Here is a 14,899-nt window from a genome sequence, read left to right as displayed (position 1 = left end):
TGTCACATGTTGACTTAGAAAGTCCCAGATTAGCATTAATTTGAATTGTGTTTTTATGTATGCTGTTAAACATTTTCCAATTATGTCTTAATAAGCTTTGGGAGCCACTTGGAATTTTGGGGGACATGAGCTTGACACCCGTATTATTTGCATATACTTGTATAATTGCTCTCTTGTTCTCACTTCACTTTATCAGTTTGTACTAGACCTGCCAGGCTGCTCTGAAATTATCCCTTTCATACTTTCATAAGTCAACATAGTATTCCATATTCCATAATTTGCTTATCTTGTCTACTTATACCAGCAAGCATCCTGGTAACAGTTCTGAAATATTACTAGCAGCAAGGCTAAGATAAAAGACTTTAAGGGAAAAGGAAATACATGGCTTACTCTGTTAGTCCATTACAATGGCATTTTTCATTTGGGGAAGATTTTCCTTACATCAAACTGAGGTCTGTCAGTGTCTTTGTCCTCATGAGCAAGTATTTTAATTCCTTTTTCCTCATACTCCTCAGTGGTAAAAAGATGAAAATAATAGAATCTACCAAGTTGTAATGAAGATTAAATTAGATATCTGTAGAGTGCCTAACAAAAAATAGGCCATTTTGACATGTTCCCTTTCTCTCTCCCTCTTTCCCTTCCTTCTGTCCTTCCTTTCTTTTTTCCTTCTCTGCACACAATATTTTCTTGAGTACTATTGCAAAATAAGTGTATATCAACTGATCCACAGCAAAAGGTGTCATATCCCTAAGAAATTTACATGCGCTTTAAGTGAATCAAAAATACATATTATTTTGTTCAAGCCAAGAGTCTTTTGTGTGGGACACAGAAGTCTAGTAATACAGAAAGACTCAGTAATACACAGTGACTGTAGATGACTGGTTCCCAGTACCATAAATGCACTATTAAAGACTTCAGTACCCCAAAAAATTATCCAGAAACACTATATTGAAGTAGAAATGAGGCATAATTCTGAATTTGTTTTGTTTTCCCAAAGACCACACGAAAGAAAAAAAAAAGGCACATGAATATAACTTTGTGACAAAGCCCTAAGCTATTACTAATACATCATTCTTTTCTCTGAAAACAAACAAAGATCAGAAAATGCCCATCTACAGGACAGGAAACAACTTCTCAAGTTATAAAACTGAACAGGAGGGATAATAAAATAAAAATGATAAAAGGAAAGAAAGGAAAACATATCATCACAAAGTGGTTCAAAATATCATAAAAATAAGTCCACAGAGAAGGGGAAAGGATACTTATGCATTTGGTGAATGTGTTTGCTGAGAAGTATGCCTAAGATCCATAGTAGGAGGTTCCTCTGTTCCTTTATTGGGTATCTTTTGGTCCATTGCCTAGCTATTCTATCATGTTTTGCTCTGATGGTCATATATAATACTGACTGGTAAAACTTCCCACAAGGTGGTCAGCAGGGTTGAAATTTGTGAGAAGTAGATAGAAAGAACATTAGAAATAGTGAAGATACATTCCTTTAGAATGTACAGATAGATTATTCCCTGACTATTAATATTATATTGATAAATTCTTGTTCTAAATGTAGCCTTAAGTGGTTTAAATGGGTACTCTGTTGAGATTGTAATGTCAAGAAAGAAAACACCTCTTCCATAAAAAGATCCTAGAGGTCCCCCAATAGTTGACTCCCATTCATAAATATCTCATTTGGATCCAACACTTCAGTTTGGAGGAAGATCCAACGTAATTAGTGCAGTTATATTTGTACTCGTTGTAAGTTTATAAACAGTCTTTCTAGAGATGTTGCCATCCTTTTTCTTGGGTAAAACTTGCCCTCATTTCATGTTATTGTTTTGGCTTTGAGCTGCCTTCTTGAATGACTTGAAATGACTTACCAATTTCCCTCATACTGTATGTTAAGCATATCTATCACACACCAGCAAGATTTGGCTTAAGATGCTGTAAGCCAGGCTTCAGAGTTGCCTCTGTTATTATTTGCATTGTCCTCAACTCTTTGTCCTTCAGGGAATATCTTATATGCTGGGATGGGGAGATTGTACAGAGAGTCCACTCTCTTGGGATGATTGTGGAGAGGGAAAGAAGAGGAAAGATACAAGGAGGAGGATGAAAAAAGACTCAGAACTTTCCACCACTACTCTGCCACATTTACTCAGCAACCTTCATTCCTTCACCTTCAAGTCTCCATTGTCTTTCAACTCACACTCAAGCTTCAATTCCTGACTCTCAGGACTCTATGAAAAATGAATGCACCAGCACCTTCCTTATGAGATGTTTACATACATACACAAACACATGCAAACACACACACACATGCACATACATACTACACATCACCTACCTACACCTACACAAACTTATCTTCCTTTTTTCCTTCTTAAATACAGTTCCACTCTAAAAAAAAACCTAGATAAATATTTCAGATATGTTAACAATAAGACAAGGTTTATGGGTCAGGGTTTATGTATTTAGATCAAAAAATGACATTAGACACTATTCTAAACCGAGATCCAATGAACTGAGGTCAGCAGTGGTGAAATGACTTATTCATTTCCCTCATATAACATGGTATACATATCACACACCAGCAAGATTCTGCTTAAGATGCTGCAAGAGAGGCTTCAGAAGATTGTGAACCAAGAATTACCAGAAAATTGAGGATGATGTTTATGCTTTGTTCTTGAAGAAGAACCATGATATCAGGGAAGTGAAGCCATAACAAAGATATGAATTGGATTTGAGTGAATGTCTGAGGCTAGATTTGAACTCATGTCCTGCTGACTTTAAGGCTGATGCTCTACCCACTGTACCACCTAATTGCTCTAACCAGTAAAGTTCAAAAAGACAGAGAAACTAGCCACCCAATTGTCATCATTCTCTGTATTATGGGGAAAGTCAGAGAGTTCGAGAAAAAGACATGTGATTTCTACTTCAAATATTTGTATGAACTCAACAAAATGTGTCAAACTCTCAAAGAGTAGGAAGGAACCAAATCATGCTACTTGTCTCCTGAGGAATCTATATGCAAAGCAAGAAGCAATGGTTAGAATCAAAAATGGAGGAACTGGTTGGTTTAAGATTGAGAAAGGAAGGGGTGGCTAGGTGGCACAGTGGATAGAGCACTGGCCCTGTAGTCAGGAGTACCTGAGTTCAAATCCGGCCTCAGCCACTTAATAATTACCTAGCTGTGTGGCCTTGGGCAAGTCACTTAACCCTACTGCCTTGCAAAAACAAAATATTGACAATGCTATATAGTATCATATTCTTTACTAAAATATATGCAGAGTACAACAAGCAAAAGGCCAGACTGAATGAATTAAAAACTAGAATAAAAGTATCTGGGAGAAATATCTACAAACTCATACATGCAGAAAATCCCACTCAAATGGCAGAAGGTAAAGAGGAATTAAGAAGTCTATTGCTGAATATGAAAGAGGAGAATGCGTAACACCTCAAAAATAAGATCTTGGAAACTGTTTGCATCATTTCCTAGCAAAAAGAAGATGCTAAAATAGAAGCTATGTCCTATTGTATATTCTTGGACTCAAAGATCATTGTTAAAGGTGATTGCAAGCATGAAATTACAAGATACTCGTTCCTTGCAAGGAAAACTATGACAAATGTGGAGGAGAGAGATTACTTTTCTGACAAAGGTCCATATAGTTAAAGTTATATTTTTAACAGGAGCAATATTTAGCTTATAAGATTTGGACAATAAAGAAAATAATGTCACAGAAGCAATATTTTGAATTGTAGTGCTGGAGAAGATTTTTGAGAATCCCTTAGATAACAAGGAATATAAGTCAATACTTCAAGATATTAATTTAGGCTATCCATTGAAAGTTCAAATACTGAAGTTGAAACTTACATCCTTTGACCAGAAAATGAGACGATGGGACTCACTGGTAAAGACCTTGCTGTTGGGAAAAATTGTAGGCAAAAAGAAAAGGGAATAACAGAGGATAAAGTGGATAGATAATATCATGGAGTCAATGAACACTAACTTCAATGACTTCAAGAAACTGTGGTGGGATAGAAAGATTTAAAGTACATGGAGTACAAGGGAAAAAGTACATGGAAAGATTTAAAGTACATGGTTCATGGAATCACAAAGAGTTGAAAATAACTGAATATCTGATCAACAATTATATATCAAAACAGACAGGAATAGTAATTATCGTTACTCCAACAGAGTTCATTTTTTGGGAGATTTTGATTTAATCTAATGATTACTGGTAAAAGGAAAAAAAAAGAACAGAAAAGAATCCGGATCTTTCTGGAGTTTTATCCACTATACTATAGTTTATTACATAGGCTCTCCAAGAACATTCAGAAAATGAAGTCTTACTCAAATTTACACAGCTATCTAGTGGCAGAGTTAGAATATAATGTAAGTACTCTAATTCCCCAAACATTAAATATTCCATTTTACATAGCATTTTATTTTTCTTGGCAAAGGGAATACTAGAGAAGAATGTTTTATTTGTTGTGAAATGCAATCATGTGAAGTCGTCTTGCTTCAATACTGTTTTCTGCACCTTACAAGAGAAGTTTGCATAATAACTGTGTCTTCTTGGGAAGTTTTATCCAGAAATGAAAATTATCTGAAAACAACTCATCAATAAATAACATTGTAAAAAGAATAAAATAGGGGCATGGGCCTAGATAAGGCTTCTGAGTCTGAAAGTTTAGGCTTCCATGAGCTTCAGAGAAAGTTCTAATAGGATTTCTTACAGGAAAAATAACATTGCATATCAGAGACTGAAGGAACAAGGACACCAGTTCTGTTGTCTATATTTAGTCAATATGTCAGTCTAAATATTTTAGCATTTTCTGATGGATACTAATGACTTTAATGAAGGTGGGGAAAATCAAATGCAAACAGAGGCTTCATTGAGTAAGGCACTGTGCTAAGTGATGAGTATTACACTGCTCAAGTAAAGAAACAATTTACCCAGGAGCCTCTGAGCTTTCCCACAGTCTATGAAATGATAGCAAACAAGAAAGGCTCAGAAGTATAAACTGTATTTCAATGAATGGATTTTAGAAATATTCATTGATCAGTCTGGCAACATGATTTGGCAGGCTGAATGAGACTCACTCATGGAAAATTGCTAATGGAAAAAACGTTCTTTCATTTAATTCTAACTATTCTTTGAGTTCTGGTACAAGAAACACCTCCTCCATACAGCCAGCTCAGTCCATATTTTCATCATTCAAAAAAATCAATTTAACAAAAATAAACAAAAATAAACCATCTAAATCTACAAAACCATGTTCACCATACCATTAACTTAGCAATTAAAAATCAGCCATCTTAACTTCAATGCAATGTGAATCAGTTGGAATGATTATATATATATATATATATATGCTTTGTAAATCTTAAGGAGTTGAATACAGTCTAGCTTTGACCACCACCGTCATCAACCTCAGCAACAGCAACATCACTCTCACCACCCCTGCCACCATGATCATTTTCATGATCCTATTCCTATGATTTAGGCAGCTTCTTGTTCAATGAATAGAGCATTAGTCCTGGAGTCAGGAAGACCTCAGTTCCAATTCAGCCTGAAATACTCCCCATTTGTGTAACTCTATAAAAGTAATTCTGATTACATGATAAAATTGTTCCCCTAGAGAAGGAAATGGCAAGCCACACTTTTATCTTTGCCAAGAAAATTCTAAATGAAGTTATGAAAGGTCAGATATAAATTGCAAACAATGTTCTTATGATTTCATCAGTATTGGTAATTATCAGCTTCCCTCTGCCAATTTAAATCATCCCCCACTTTATAATTTATGTTCTTCAACAGTTGCCTGGAGAGCTAAGAGATTTAGTGACTTACCTAGGTTCCCATAGGAAACTTGACAGAGGCAGCTCTTCAACTCAGGTCTTCCTCCTGCCAGGGACATCTACTGTACAATGACACTAAGTATATAGTTAGTGTTTAATCAGTGCTTCCCACAAAGCAGTGACCATATGGAAGGGAGTAAAATCATCTTTAAATACTAAAGGATAAATGTATTTGAAGGTAAATTTTGACCAATTAGAAAAAATAGACTATCCTCTGAAATTTCCCAACCTAGCCTCCTGAAGCTTGTGAGACTTGGAGTCAGGTAGACTTGGGTTAAATTTTTGCCTCCTATTCACCCTGGCTGTGTGACTTTGGGTAAATCTGTAATCTCTGTGAATCTTAGTTCCCTCATCTGTGAAATGGGAAAAGTAATAATCCATACTCCACAAGGTTATGGGGAGAGCAAAAGAAATAATACTTGGAAAGAGTTTTGTTAACTTCTACAGATTATATAAGTGCTAGGAAGTTTGCTATTGTTAATTTTTTTTTCCTTAGTTTTCCAGGTTCCTTACACTTAACTCCCTTCTATACACTCTCAATAACCCATCTACACTGACCTACTTGCAGTTCCATAAACACAACATCCCTCTGCCTTTCTATTGGCTATTCTGTGTTCCTCCCTTCCCCTGAGCCTGAAATTTTCTCCTTCCTCACTTCCTCATCATGGTTTCCTTGTTTCCTTCAAGTTCAATCCAAGTACTATATCCCATAGGAGTCATTTCCTGAGACTTTTCTTGTCCATACCTCTCTCTCTTCCTCACCAAAATTACCTCTCCATCTACTCTGAGTAAAGGTTCAACATACCTAGTTATTTACATACTAGATAACATTTACATGTGATCCCATTAGAAAATGAAGTCCCTAGGAGAAGGAATGGCTGTTCCCCTTCTTTTTATTCCTTCCATTTGGTTCCATGCTTAGTTCATAATGGATGCTTAATAAATTTTGGATGACTGATTGGTTGATTCAGTTTAGCTTTCATTACTTAGTTATTCCTCCTTCTACCCTCAGCAAAATAATATATTCAAGTAAGAGTCTTCAGTACAAGAGATCATAGACTATGATGTAATCTGTGGCTCCAAGTACAGAAGTGATGAGCTATCTGACTTTCTGATAACTTTTCTAAGCCAGTAAGGATATATATATATATATATATATATATATATATATATATATATATATATATATATATATATATGTATGTATGTATGTATGTATTAGTTTTTACTAAGGGATATTTACTTTGAAGCTATAACGAAAACTGAAGAATAAATACCCTCTCCCAACATAAACTTCTTTATAAACATCTGGATCTCTTGGGAGAATTGACTCAGATTTATCACTTTCTACAAAGCATTTGCCCAAGCAAATTCATTTTCAAATGGCATGAGTGATGGGTAGATGTTTGTTTCTCTACTATTGCTTCTTAAGGCTTGGAACTTCATTATACATTAACTGATTTCAAGAAAATCCTAGCATTTCCTCCAGTTCTCTTCTTCTGGAAGCTAATTCCCCCAACTTTTTAAGGCTTTGAAAGTCAGAGTCATCCTCAGTTGCCTTCACCTAAAATAAGCAAGAAGAACCACAAAGAGTAGTCTAACTGAGGCCTATATTTCTGGGCCACATATTCAGTGAGGTCAGGCTGTTAATATTCCCTACTTCAAAGTTGAGAAAACAAACTAACAGGTTAAGTGACTTGCCCAGAGTCTTACAGGTAGAAAATGTCAGAGTTAAAATTTGAACTTAAGTTGTAGGATACTACTAGATTTAGAAAAAGAAAGAATCTTAGAGTCTCTGGCAGGAGTTCTCTTGATATCCTCACCTCTCTCACCAGAACTGAAGAAAAGCATGAAAGAAAAAGAGCAAAGTCAATTAAATAGCACATCTGCAATGCTTCCTATGGGTAAGGCAGTCCTGTGCATTCAGTGAAAATAAGAGAGATAGGTATCTTGCCCCAACCCAAGTCCCAGATTATCAGTGAAATTAGCTATTCATTGATCAATATGTCAGCCTAGTGACTGGTACTTGTTTTCACCAGGAAACTAATGTCTTCATGGAGTGATAGAGTCTCAATAAGATCCTACCTCCTTCTCTGTCCAAATTCTGGTGGAGCTATTTATAGAAGCCTACCTCTAATGGCAGGGGAAGAGGCTCATTCCTCTGTTTTTGGGCCACATCTACAATGACCATTAACTACTACTCACAGTCTGCCAGAATGCCCTCCCACCAGATGGCTTCAGCTCCATAGAGCTGAAATGTTAATCAATAAATGATTGAATTGTGTTCCTGATTATTGCTGCTCCCAATCTGGCAGAAACAAATTGAAATCTGTCTGGCTTCCAAAGACCAAAGGGAGAATATAGTCTGTTGAAAAGCATTGATTAGTTGTATACAGCAGTGCTTTTACTTAAATTATCATTTCTCTTTTGAAATGGATAATTAAAGGACATAATATCTGGTAATGGAGTCTCATAATGCTCTAACTTTCACTGGAGAGAAGATAAGGAAAAATTGGAAAACGAGGTGTGGATTGATCGGATGGATGGATAGATAGATAGATAGATAGATGGATAGATAGATGGATTATGGATGGATGGATGGATGGATGGATGTGTAGATGAATGGATGGATTAAAATCTGAGGACTTTAGGGGAGGCTAGGTGGATAGAGCACCGGCCCTGGAGTCTAGGAGTACCTGAGTTCAAATGCCATCTCATACACATGATAATTACCTAGCTGTGTGGCCTTGGGCAAGCCACTTAATCCCATTGCCTTGCAAAAAACCTAAAAAAAAAAAATCTGGGGACTTTAGAATGAGTTCTAAAATGTAGTCTGTGCAGAGTATTGGGAAAAATCACACATCATACTGTTACAGTCATGCCTCTAAAATTGAGGGGGATGTCAGAGGACAACTCCTCCAATGGCATTATGTTTGAGATGAAGAAACTGAAGACCAAAGAATTTGAATGATATATTCAAAAGAAGGAAAAATGATGAGCTACAAGTCAGGAACTTAAAATGTCAACCTATTTGATACTCAACCAATTTTTTTTGAGGTGAGTGCTGTTCAGATTCTAGTTTTACAGTTGAGGAAACTAAAGTCAACAGTGGTTAAGTGTCAGATTTTGAACTCAAGTTATTGGATCCTAGATTAGAGGTGGAAAGGACCAGAGAGATCATCACATTTTACTCTTACATGGCTAGTGATTTTTTGAGGGAACAACTGAACTCAGATCTCCCTGACTCCAAGTCTCAAGTGCTACAACTTTTATATTATGACTCCTTAAACTCCTTAAACAGCTGACCTAGCAATTATATCACACTTTAGGGAAAAATGAATCCTTTCTTCACTAAGGGTCCTTTCCTGCACTTGATCCCAGGATCCCAATTGTGTGACTATATATATAGTATAAAGACATTTTCATCCTCATTCAAACTTTAAAATGATGCTAATAATACTTGCACTAGAGAGCTGAATGACTTTTGCCAACATCTTATTTTCAGTCACTTGCTCTGTGGTGAACATTTGCATTCTATGGCGTCCCTGGATCTCACTGACATTATATACATCATGAAAAAATTTTTCTATTTCAATATTTAAATCTTTGATCATGAGTTTAAAAATTACTTTTATTTCCCCCCTTCAGAAAATTACCAATATCATAAATAAAGTCATTTGGGAAAAAAAAAAGTGCTACTAATGTACAGATTGAGACCTTTATTCCCTCATTCTTTTCCTCCTTCTTTCCATTCCTTTTATTTTTCCTTCCATCTCTTTTTCCATCCACTCTTTATTCAATTATCAAATTATTCTTTCTAAAGACTAGTGTGACCATGTCATTATCACCTCCCTAATCAATAAATTCTCTCATATCTCTGTATTACCTCCAAAATTAAATATAATATCCCATGTTTATTTTTGAAGTCATTTGTGATCTGGGTCCTTCTTATTTATTCAGTCTTCTTACGTTTTACTCCATTTTCCATTCTTTACAATCAAGTGACACTGTTCTCCCTGCCCTTCCTCACACAAAACACTCCAGATTTCAATTCTGAATGTTTTCCCTTGATGTTCCCTATGCCCAGAATTTATTCTATTCTTCTCTGGGCCCCCTGCCTTTTGTGATTTCTTTTACATATAAAATCTTGCCTTTTGTAAGAAGCCTTTTTAAAATCTCCTTTAATCTATTATCTCCAATATATCCAATGTATTCAATTACATGCCTGTATTTTTATTGACTTTATATAGCTTTTGGATGATGTCTCTTCCAATGGAATGTGAACTTGTGATAGCAAGGACTGATTTTTCTTCTTTCTATCTACAATACTTACTAAGCCTAGTGCTTAACCCATGGCAGGCACTTTATAAACATTTTATTGATTTTTTTTATTTGAATTATTTCCTTTCCTGGACTAATTAGTTATTGGATTTCTTTGTCTATCTAAAAGAAAATAAGTGGATTGTGGGGGAAGAGTTTTTCTGTATAAACTTTTGTTTCTTCCTTAAAATTTTAATGGATATAGGACATAAAATATTTAAAATATTGGAATTATTACTGTCTTTATATTAGAATTATTGTTATAAATATTTAAAATATCAGAATTATGCTATAAATATTCAGACTACTATAAATTTATCCCATATATCATACTAGAATTATTCAAAATATTTAGGTTATTTGAAACATTATTTGAAATATTTAGAATTGGGTTACTTTTTTTAATTTGCCAAGTCCCTCTTTTAAGCATTGAAATATGTCAAGGATAGACCAAGAACAAACTTTCAAATTCATGTATATAATTGGAATTGACTCTAATAAAAATTCAAGAAACAACATAACATAGTGAAGAGTGTCCCTAAGAAACAGAAAGGAAGGCTCTGGTATTACCAGATGCTGGTTGACTGAGAGGTCATTGACATTGATTGACATGGCTTTGTGAAAGATATGTTGAACTTGGCATTTGTGTTCCCTATGGATGTTTCATCATTAAAAGAAAGACAAAAATAATTACTGACCTCAAGGAAATTCCAGTCAGCAGAGGCAACATGACACTACTATATATAATAAAGATATAGAAAAATATACAAAATGTATAACCAAGATATATGTAGGATCAACAAAACTATGTATAACTAAGATATATACAGGATAGATATATGTAAGGGACTGCTATGTGTGGAAATACTGTAAACCTTTATCACCTCGTGTCCTCTAGCACCAGAGCATTGTTTTACTAAGTGCCATGGGAGTGGAAATGGACCAGGGACTGGGAAGGATATTTAAACACTTGTATTTGGTTTAATAAATGGAAATTTTGGAGATCTTGGAGAACTTTCCATCCTTGTCTCCCACCCCTTCAAAGATCACCTAGTACGCTATCTGTCAGGAAACTAACAAATATAGGAGATAATTGAGAGACAGAAGGCACTAATTTGGAGAGGGGAAGGGCAACATTTAGAAGGCAAGTCTTCCTGTATACATTTTGTAAGCCATTCCAAATGCTTCTAATCATGTTGTAGAGAAGTGAGATAACAATGAGGTGGGAGATGGCATGATGACCCAAATGGAAAAACTGGAAGGGATATGAAACACAAAATATTTTAGTCAGGGGCTAGTATAGGAATCTAAATGTGTTTATATTCAAAAGAACTCATTTCCAAGGTTGGAGTTCTGAGGATGATTATTTTCTTATGCAAACATATATAGAGCAGCTAAGGGGCTCAGTGAACAAGGTGTCAGACCAAGAGTCAGGAAGACTCATCCTCATGGGTTCAAATCTTTCCTCAAACACTTAATAGCTATGTCCCTGCTCAAGTCACTTAAAGCTGTTTGCCTTAGTTTCCTCATGTATAAAATGACCTGGAGAAGGAAATGGCAAACTACTACAATATCTTTTTTATTGATATTTTATTTTTCCAAATACATTTTATGAAAGTTTTTCAAATTCATCCATATGCACATATATATTTTTAAGTTACAAAATTTGCTTCCACCCTCCCTTACAACCCTGCTCCCCTTAGCAGCAAATAGGCTAATATTATACATACACATTTGTGTTAAATATGTTTACAGATTAGTCGTTTTGGGTATGAAGAAATAGGATTAAGGGAAAGATACATTAGAGATATTTTTTAAACAATGAATATAGTGTTCATCAGATTCTGTAGGGTTTTTGGTTTTGTTTTTATTCATCAAAATGGTAATACCATTGTCCCTAACCAATATAATAGGGTTGTTCTAGTTCTCTGAACTACTGAAAGGAGCTGCATCCTAACAACAACAATGTTGTTGTTAATGTGTAGAATGCTCTCTTGTTTCTGCTCTCCTCATTCAACATCAGATCCTGTAATTCATTCCATGCTTCTCTAGAGCCCAACCATTTATGGTTTCTTAAAGAAGATTATTCCATATTATTCATGTATCATAACTTGTTCAACCATTTCTCAATTGATGGTCATTCCCTCAATTCCCAATAATTTGGAACATGTGAGACTTTTCCCATTCTTCTTTGATTTCTTCTGGATATAGGCTAGCATAGTTTCATATAGCTCTGCAGAATAGTTGGATCCATTCACAACTCCACCATTGATGCATTAATGTCTATAAATCTCTCCAACATTGATCATTTCCCTTTTAGTCATTTTAATCAATCTGATAGGTGTGAGGTAATATCTCATAGTTTTAATGAAGATTTCTCTAATCAATGATTTGGAGCATTTATTAATATGATTATATATAGCTTTTTATTTTTTTTATTTGAAAACTGTCTATTCATAACCACTGACCATTATCAATTGGGAAATAACTTAGAACTTTATATATTTGATTCAAATCTCTATACATTTTAGAAATAAGACTTTTATTAGAACTACCAACTGTGAAGAAGGTTTCACAGCTTTCTACTTTCCTTCTAATTTTGGCAGCATTGATTTTTATTAGTGCAACTACCACAATATCTTCCCCACCCTCAAAAAAATGAAAACAAATAGGATCGTAGATCAGTTCATGACTGAAGCTCATGATTCAAAAATGACTGAACAGCACACATGCATATGTGTGTGTGTGTGTCTGTGTCTGTGGTTCTTATCCTTACATTATATAGAACAAAATGACATCACTATGTTTGAGACAATTACAATGTGGCCAACTGTGGCTGATCGAAACTATATGAACCCAGAACACTCTATCACAAGTTGGGCACAAATAGTATATGTGAAGATCTGAGATGTGTACTCTAACTTACAAATGTCATGTGTCTTTGAGTTTCTTCCATTCTGCCTTCCTCATAGAGTATGGCACCTGGTGTCCGTGTCTCCCATGCTGTACAATCAATTCTAAAGTTCGTCAATGAGACCTTCAGGGTGTCTCAGTGTCATTTCTTCTGACCTCCTTGTGAGCACTTTCTCTGTGTGTTCTGCATAAAATAGCAACATGTCCAACCCATCTTAGTTGCAGATTCTGTAGTCATGTTGGAATTCTAGGCAGTTTAACTCAAGAAAGGACCTGAGATTCTGGTATCGTCTCCTGCCAGGTGTTCTTCAGAATCTTCCTAAGACGATTTAAATGGATGTGATTCTGTTTCCTGATATGGCTCTGGTATACTATCCAGGTTTCACAGGCATAGAGCAATGAAGTCGACACAACAGCTCTGTAGACCTTCAGTTTGGTAAGTCAGTCTAATACCTCTTTTCTCCCTTACTTTCTTTTGGAGCCTCTGAAATTCTGAGCTGGCTCTGGCTAGCAAGTGTCAACCTCATTGTCAATGTGCACCTCCTTGGAAAGGACACTGCCAAGGAAAGTGAATTTGTCCACAGTCCTCAAAAATTCTCTGTTTGCCGTCATCAATGGTTCCACATATGGATGGTGTGGTGTTGACTGATGGAGAACCTTTGTTTTTTTGGTGTTGATTGTTAGGTCAAAATGAGCCTAAGTATCAGAGAATCAATCCAAACTCTCAAATTCAGAGTCTACATTGATGCACAATCAACTGCAAACAGAAGATCATGCACCAACACTCCTACTTAGGTCTTGGCTTGTAGCCTGTTCAAGTTGAAGAATTTGCCATCAGTGTGGTAGTTGACCTTGAGATATGTTCATTCTCAGTGAAGGTGTTTGATAACATGGCTGAAAACATCATGCTAAAAAGCATTGGAGCAACATCACAACGCTGCTTTACTCCATTGGTAACTGGGAGATCTCAAGAGCATCATCCACTATCCAGAACTTGGGCATGGCATGCCATCCTGAAAGTGATGGACAATACTGATGAACTACTCTGAGCAAACCAATGTTGACATAGTTTTCCATAAACTCCTATGACTGACAATTTCAAAGGCCTTGGTCAGTTCTACAAATGTTTTATCCAGTTCTCTATTCTGTTCCTGGCATTTTTCCTGGAGTTGTCGGGTAGCAAGCACCATATCCACTGTTCCTCAACCTTTTTAGAAGTCATTTTTAGTTCTCAGGGAGGTGATTATCTTCCAGGTGAATAATCAGCTTATTGAGAAAGACTCTGGCAAAAATCTTACCAACAATGACTAAAAGAGAAATGCCCCTTTGATTATCACAAAGTAATCTATTCCATTTTCCCTTAATAGACATGGGTAATGAAGTCATCCTTGAATTCTTATAAGATAACTTCTTTATGCCAAATAACCTGGAAAATTTCAGTTGGTTTTTGGATGAGCAATGTATCCTCTACCTTCTAGATCTCATCTGTAATAGAATCAGTACCAGATGCTTTGCCACTTGAAAGGAGACTAATGGCATTCAAAACCTCTTTTCCAGGTAGATTGACTTCAACTTGAGGTAAGCAGTCAATGGCTTCTGTATTGATTAATGATGGTCCCCTAAGAAGACCTTGGAAGTGTTAAGTCCATCTCTCTAAGATCATGTCCCTATCGTTGATCAATGTGGATCCATCAGCAATGAGTAGTTGAGATGTACTATATGTTTGTGCCCCATAAATAGCCTTTAGGGTATCATAAAAGCATTTTGGTTTGTTACTATCTGCATAAAATTGAATTTCATCTCCCTTCTTACTGA

At 35.7% G+C, this 14,899-nt stretch overlaps 1 pseudogene; it reads right to left on the bottom strand.

Annotated features, from left to right (window-relative positions):
* Positions 1-1,225: 1,225 nt before the first annotated feature.
* LOC141495797 (ubiquitin-conjugating enzyme E2 E2 pseudogene) lies at positions 1,226-5,910 on the bottom strand (annotated as a pseudogene).
* Positions 5,911-14,899: the final 8,989 nt, after the last annotated feature.

The sequence above is a fragment of the Macrotis lagotis genome, chromosome 1 (assembly GCF_037893015.1).
Source record: "Macrotis lagotis isolate mMagLag1 chromosome 1, bilby.v1.9.chrom.fasta, whole genome shotgun sequence".
In the NCBI taxonomy this organism is placed as follows: Eukaryota; Metazoa; Chordata; class Mammalia; order Peramelemorphia; family Peramelidae; genus Macrotis; species Macrotis lagotis.
This window is presented reverse-complemented; position numbering and strand designations above follow the sequence as displayed.